This window comes from Opisthorchis viverrini (assembly GCF_000715545.1).
Source record: "Opisthorchis viverrini unplaced genomic scaffold opera_v5_6, whole genome shotgun sequence".
Lineage (NCBI taxonomy): Eukaryota > Metazoa > Platyhelminthes > Trematoda > Opisthorchiida > Opisthorchiidae > Opisthorchis > Opisthorchis viverrini.
In genome coordinates, this window is record NW_008751662.1 from 2,381,872 (window position 1) to 2,390,097 (window position 8,226).

Consider the following 8,226-nt stretch of genomic DNA (forward strand, 5'->3'; position numbering starts at 1 on the left):
GTGTGACTGTTAGGCCCCCTTTCAAAACTTCTGCGTTTCCCAGGTCTATTCTCTATTGGGCTTCCAGTACACATCCTACTACCGCCGAGTCTTCAACTATCATGTGATCTTCATCTACGTTTCTTGGTGGTCCATCTATGCACCTTTTATACTCACCGCATCTGGTGGGCAAGTCTCTGGCTGTGTGATATATGTAGGCCTTCATGCAATGACTACATTTTGTCCAATATGAATAGTCCCTATGCTTTGGGTGTATCAATACCAAAAGTAAAGATTTTCCCTTCTAGAATGCTACTCATCACCCTTCTAGTGACTTCATATATCCCTGTTTTTTATTGAATCACTGCTGTTTGAACCCACTCCTTGATGGGTCTTGGTGATGATGTCCGTGTTAGTTGCCGTTTAATAAACCCAGAGGGTTTCCGCTGTCTTGAAGCTGCGTTTTTTTATTTCAAGTTGTTCTGATGTTTGGTCGGCCTCCTCAGTGCACAGTGCACTTATTCTACTAGGTGTTGCTGGGACCATAATAGCATATGATACCCTCGGATGTATTGATGATTAGTTTAAGACCGCAACAGTTTCTCCTCGTTTGCGGTAAACAGTCTGATTTAGTTCCTCCGTCATTTTCTGTCACGCAAAAGTACGCAAAGTGGACTCTAGCTCCATGCTAAACTTTGTGTTTGAATTCAAATTGCTAAGATATTGATAGAATTTGTTAACCTTGGCAAGCTTGGTCACAACAAACGTGTCATTTGCGTAACACCAGAAAATCCTCAGCAGACACTCGAGTCTAGCTAAAGCTTTTCGTACACGTACGTATACATGTTTACCAACATCTGGGATTTCGGATATCTTGAGAGTATGCAACCAAACTAAGAGCAAATAGATGGAAGTTTGGGCATAATTTTGCGCATTCATCCATCTCATCTACAGAGGGTTGCCTTCGCTCTTGCACCATTGTGCTTACCAGTAGAACCTGGCTTTCTATATCCACAACGTCCGTCTTAGGGAGATTCGTATGCATCGAGTTGATATCAAAACTTAAGAGACATTTGCCTAGATCCGACAGAAACTCTGCCGCTAAATTATTTTGGAATACCCGCTAGAAATCTGACTAATTCATTTGGTGATAAACCTGTGCCTTCCACTGTTGGTCGTATGGAGGCATCTGCCCAGTTAGGTTTAGATAACCCACAAAGTCGTGATTGGATTGCACATTTTGGTGTAACAAACACCATTTACCTTGTTTCAGATGACTTACCACCGATATCATGCACCGCCCAACTTCAACCTTACTCCTATTCCTTATTAACATGATCATCATGCTTCTATTTTAAGCAGCTGGGTGTCATCTTGCTTTCCGTAAATGGACACTCTTATTCATGAGGACAGTCAACTTAGCCTTACTTACCTTTGTAACTAAAATAATGCATACGCTTTGTAAAGTGTCCAAAGCTCCATGCTTCTTTGGACCTTGTTGGGACTCTAAGACAGTACCGGTAATTTACTCGCTATCAGTTAAGGAAACCTTTGAAATACGGACTCAGTACAACGGATTATCCCGTTTTCATGAAACTTACAGCTGAGTTCAACCCTGTCTCTAGCAGACAAAGCTATTCCTCACTTAAAGGTCAATCTCATGAACGGACCACACTGCTGCCCCGCGTGGATTGACGCCTAGCAATTGGGAAGGTATCCGTCTGACTACACACCCAAACCTTGTTCAGGAAGGCAGAGACACAATGCAGAACCACAGAACTACGGAATAAGAGAGAAAACCATCTATTCAAAGTATTCCAGAACAATGGATATTCAAGAAGAGCTTGAAGAACAAAACAGCTCAGCAACAGCAACAGCAAGAACAAGCCACCAGACGGGTAGTCCTGTCTTACATCAAGAATACATCAGAACTGGCAACCAGATTGTTGGCTCAAAAAGGAATCTTCTTGGCTCCCAAACCGCATGCCACCCTAATGAAACTAATCTCTAGACCGAAGGATAACCGAGACGAAACCAAGGGGAACAATGTGATATACCAAGTCAACTGCAGCAAATTCTACGTTGGACAAACTGGGAGGAAATTATGCACACGAAAAAAGGAACACAACACGGCCGTCAGGAGACATGACCCCCTGTCCTTGATATCTATACACAAAGACCAAGAAGGCCACAAATTCAATATGGAAAACGTGAAAATCTTGGTATATGGGAACACGAGGCACGGAAGGGTATTTCCGGAAGCGTGGTAGTCCACGGCGGATTCGATCAACCGTGCATCGAACTAGATCCAATTTATGCAACTCTACGTGCAAAAAGACCAACATCTCAACTGGAACACTCAAGGAGGACCGAATATTGGATTCAAAAACAAATAAACAAGGAACTCCTCGGAGTCAAATCAATGAAGGTCACAAGCTGGAACTCGGAAAAACAAAGATCACTCCGGCATCGACCAGATTACGACGGCAGGGGATGCCGACTTCAAAGGTCACGTGGGCATCGGCGAATGAGGACACAGGATAACAGAGCAACCAATGGAACCGCCCGACCGAATAACTAATCGCGATCAAAGGTCATCCCCTGCTAGCAGCACGTATATTGACAAGCGAAACACTACCCGAAGCACAACCACTAACCCACCGCTACGCACCACTAATATATATATATAATCCATCTCTGAAATATTTCTCTCTTGAGTAATTTCTAGCTCGTGAACTTTAACTGTAATTCCAACTGTTTGTCCTCATTTTAGATCATTTTTTCAATGCACTGAGGGTCAGAATGCAGACGATGAGCAGCTTTTATTGGTGTCTATCTTCCTGTAAAACAAACCACGATCTAGAAGGCATCTGATGGCTTGGTATGTCTTTGTGTTTCAGGCTCGAATTACTAATCCTAGAACTTGAAACTGTTCACAAGTTTAGACTCCTCAAAAATGTACTTTGTAAGTAGTTCCCAGTTCACTTTCGCTTTTGAACACTCATTTCCAAATACGTGGACAACACGAAACTACAGATGCAAGAAAAGAATAACATACTTGGTTTTCTGACTGAATGCCGGCGCCTGACTTGAAAGCTCACTAGCTCTTTCCAAACTGGGAGTTCGTCTTTGATACACATATGGTACAAGCCTCTTCTGACTTTCAATTCCCTGGGATGATGAAACTTCTCGTTTTTTCTCCCGAGTAAGCTCAGTAAAGAAAGAAGAGATCGTTGGATCTGCTTGCCTTCTAAGAGCATGGCATGTTTGTACGCGCCTGATTCTTCTCGTTTCAGTCGAAATGCTTTGTGTCGTGGAATTTTGATAGCCAGTGGCTCTTGAGGCCTGTATTGAGAAAGTACAGTAGCTCACATTTCACAAGCGAGGTTAAAGTGTTGTCCACACTCCTCGGCATCCTCCAACTATCTTAGAATCAATTCCGAAGAGAGCCTAGCTGAAGAGTCAGATGTCACCTTTCCTTATAGCAGCCCATCTTCGACGGGTAGAAAGCCTTGTGTAGGAATATCAACACTGGATGACTGTTTTATCTATACGCACAAACGAATTAATGTTACGTTCGTATGAAAAATCGCGGAACAGCCAAATAGACGAACAAAAATATACTACTAGTATGGAGGCGCAAGTAGTCAAGGGTCAACAAAGACAACTCCAAATATTAAAATGTCAGGGTTAGAATTTGACACAAAATTGTGAGAACACCGTTGACATCCTTGAATATAATGCTAGATTTACGCTTGCTTGCAACCTTTACCGAATAGCTTGCACAGAAACAAGTGTTTCCTATTAGTAGCTTACGAAACTACGAGATACGTACACTTTGACGACGAGAAATGTTGAACAATAAAGCGAACTTTTTGAACGAAATAGTGTTGCAGCTGAACGTCTGTTTGTTGGACAGTTTGACAGCGTTACTTCGAAACCGTGCATGCCTGTGTCTGATCACTACTGCACACAACAGTGACCTCGTACAGGGAAAACTTTTTGAGCATCACATTGTTCATTATAGTGAAATTTATCTTTCTAGCATGAGGGTGCGGTTTCAGTGCTATTTGCCCAATTCCTGACTACTTATGACTAATAAAGTAGCATTTGAAAGTTCGTTTTGTCCGTTGCACTTTAATTCGAATAGCACTATGCGAGCTGGGTTGGTTATCAAACAGAATGAAGCATACCAAAACGGAAGGGTTCTCACACAAGTAAGTTGTCAAAAAAGATACTCATCCTAGTGAAGTTTGTCTCAAAGCACCAATGAAATTGACCTGCGCAAACAAAACACTTGGGAAAATAATTTGCTTTTTCGTACTGCTTTCGTTAAAGGATACACTGATTGGTTCAGAAATTCTTGCCGCATTTCATTTCCACGTTGTGAACCACCCACGTGGATGCAGTTCACCATAATAATGATAATAATAATAATAATAATAATAATAATAATAATAATAATAATAATAATAATAATAATAATAATAATAATAATAATAATAATAATAATAATAATAATAATAATAATAATAATAATAATAATAATAATAATAATAATAATAATAATAATAATAATAATAATAATAATAATAATAATAATAATAATAATAATAATAATAATAATAATAATAATAATAATAATAATAATAATAATAATAATAATAATAATAATAATAATAATAATAATAATAATAATAATAATAATAATAATAATAATAATAATAATAATAATAATAATAATAATAATAATAATAATAATAATAATAATAATAATAATAATAATAATAATAATAATAATAATAATAATAATAATAATAATAATAATAATAATAATAATAATAATAATAATAATAATAATAATAATAATAATAATAATAATAATAATAATAATAATAATAATAATAATAATAATAATAATAATCGTGATCATCATCATCGTCGATAGCATGACATCAGTGTCCAACAATAATGTTTCACCGTTGTACAACCATAACTTATTTGGAAGCCTTACTATAAAGAAAGTGGATGGGGAAGGGATTTAATGCTACAATCGCTCTGAGGTATCTACACCTCCATACGCTCATTCAGGCAATCTGGACAGAAACTGACAAAAAGAACGCCATTGAATTCGATTAGCAGCCGTATCTTGCGGTTTCGCCAACTAGGCGCTTTGGAAATCACGTGATCCCATCCCGGAAGGTGAGTAGCAACAACAGCACCCCCACGTTTCATAATTTCCTTCATACCCCTATGCCAGATCAAGTGTTGGCCACCTCTCTGCTTGCACCACTCTGAATTAGGCATGGAAAACAGACAAACAATGGTTCGGCATACGCAATACATGGCATATCAAACGCAGCTTCTGATGCACATCAAAAATTTGCTTTGGAGTTACTTTATTACGGATTAGCCAACAGAAATCCACACGAGCTATGATGCTGAGGCAAGGATTTTCGAATCTCTAATTTCCGCTGCTCGAACGGGCCAAGTCTCACAGCTTTTATTGTAACGGTCTACTGCACTCTACTGAGCCGCTACACATGTCCATTGTCTACAGCCGACAGTAAGATTTGCACACATCTGTACTTTGTGACCCAGAGGGAGAAAGTCGTGAATACGGTAATTCACCCGAACTCGGTTGGGCACAAGTGACCACATGGCCTAAATTAATTAAAAATTTCATTGTTTGTACATACCACTGAAAATTCTTCGACCTTTTTCAGACAGTCAAATGATGTTCTGCTGAATGTGTGTTGTTACCAAAGTAAGAGTACTTCAGATAATGTCCCATGGGTAGTCCCCGTGAACCGTTTGTCTGTTCCAAACGAAAGCCTTGTCAACCTTCTTGGCCTCTTGAAACCGACTCATTAGTAGAATCAGAATTCGAAGGAAAATTTGAACGAGATAGTCGATGATTTCATCAGAGCACGTCAACATTTCCCGGATGAAAAATTCTGGGGATGAAATCAGTGAAGATGCGTCCTTGGTGAAATGTATTGAGGACTTCCTAGAGTGGGATTCAGGCAGAAATGTACTACTTCTCACCCTTCACTTCCAACCAGACACCATATTGGCAGAATATGTCATCTGTGGGAGCCATATTTTTCGCGAGTAGTCGCAGTTATCCACTTCACTTACTTCCACTATCCTGTTGTGATTATCCTAGGTAGCGCCGATGGAAAGGAGTGCTGGACTGGAATTTCGCTCCAATTAGCTCTCACTAGCAGCACATGTCCTTGATCAGCCTGGGCTATGAACTGCTGAGCTAGGATATACAAGTGAGCCCATCAGACTGTCCCAAACTATTACGTTTGACTTTTTCGCATACTGAGCAATATGGCTGATCTGCTCAGAGGCATGGGTAACCATGCAGGTTGTGCTAATCCAGTGGTTCTTAACCTTGAGCAGGTCCTCCTCGGTAATAATTAGAGTTTCCAGGGGAGTAACACCCAGATTTGAATATAATGATAGGAAACCAATCGTTGGTCCGATTTGTCAGATATTCCAAGCGACTAGACACTTGACATCAATATACGACGACAGCTGTCCGCCTCTGATAAGGTGATCTTTAAACCACCACACAGTGTAGACTCCTCCCAGAAGCAACTGACTGTCTGAATAGACCACATCCAGAGAGTCTCTCCTGAGGGGTATAAATACAGCAATAGTTATATGCTACGAAAATCCTTGCACATAACTTACCTTATGAAATTCATCCCTGGAAGGATCGTGTCGTGGGTCGTAAGTGATGGGAAACGATCTTCCGGACACAATCGGAACATCACAACCCAGTACAAAAGTGTATACAGACATGTTCCTCTGGGACGGGCAAACTCGAGTGAAAAATCCTTCCTGGAAGGTGCCTCGAATGACTGACTTATTCACCCCGGGGTCAGTGTATTCTCACACACATTTTCGACCAATGAGGAGACCAGTTCAGAATAGAAACTCTAGCTATAGATAAAAAAAACTCACTGATCTTGCTCGTCGTCCGTCTTCAGCCCTTCCAGATACTGATAGTGAACGTGACAGACTTATTTGTGTTCGAAGAAACTTCAACCATGTGGCACATATGAACCTAAGTTAATGTAAATACAATTCATGCGATCAGTGAATTTTCTCCTTGTTGCAGGCTTTTGAAAACATTAGTGAGTGGTCCACGGGCTAACTGTTGAAAACCAACCTCAGGGTGCATAGAAATTACTTCATCTCAGTTGAATTGTAGATGATCATAACCAAAGTAGACTTATGCATGATACCGGGGAGTACGCAGAAAAGAACTTAGCTAGGAAACGGCCTCGGGAATTTCATAAAGCACTTTATCCCATAAAATCGGAACGTATAGAGAAGTCCTCGTACATAAACGTGTTTACCCGTCACAGGGTTGACTCTACGGCATGTATTATTCTTCCAGTTGGATAAACTTCGACTGTTTCTCGGATATCTGAAATTACATCGCTCCCGCAATTAGATTGCCCCTAGATCTCCTCTTTTCTTGTGGATTTACGAGTGAGACATTTGGGTATAAATTGCTCAACGTGTTATTTCGTGTTCCTTTGACACACTCGAATAAGAGACTACATAAATAGACCATTTGTCATTCAGACGTGCTTAAATATAGCGTCGAGTACAAAGGTTATGTACCGGTAGGGCGCCTAAAAGTAGAAGGCCAACAGAGCCGAACATGGCGTGCATTTTTGGAGAGGGGAAAAAGCAAAAAATCGACGGTAACTATCTGACTACCAGTAATTTAACAGGTTGGATTTCGTCACCTAGGTCGTGGAGTAAGATATTAGAGGAGATGTCTTGTGTCATGTGTCAAACGATGGCTTTATCGTCATCCCTGCTTGTTCTAACTCTTTTTGTCACAATGGCTGGTTACCGCGTGAGCTGCAACAGTGATCCTATTCACAGCGCGCGTTTTCTGAGGAGTAGTGTGGCTTAGTATCCTCTGATATAGTTGAAACATCAGTCAGAAATGCTGGGAAGAACAGGTCACAGCAGGCACTGTATGTTTTTGAAGTTTGTTTTGTAACTTAAGGGGCTGAGCACAGCATTACTGTGTGAACTAAGCATTTCGCGCTCTGCCAGTTAGAGATACCATTTATCCAACACATATCGAGTATTTGGAAAAAATGCTTCGCAGAATTTACCACTCTGGTGACTCAAAAGTACTTTGGAAGAGAAAGGGAAGAATAGATATACAGACTACTCACTGTATTTCACACCTGGATTTTTCCAGGA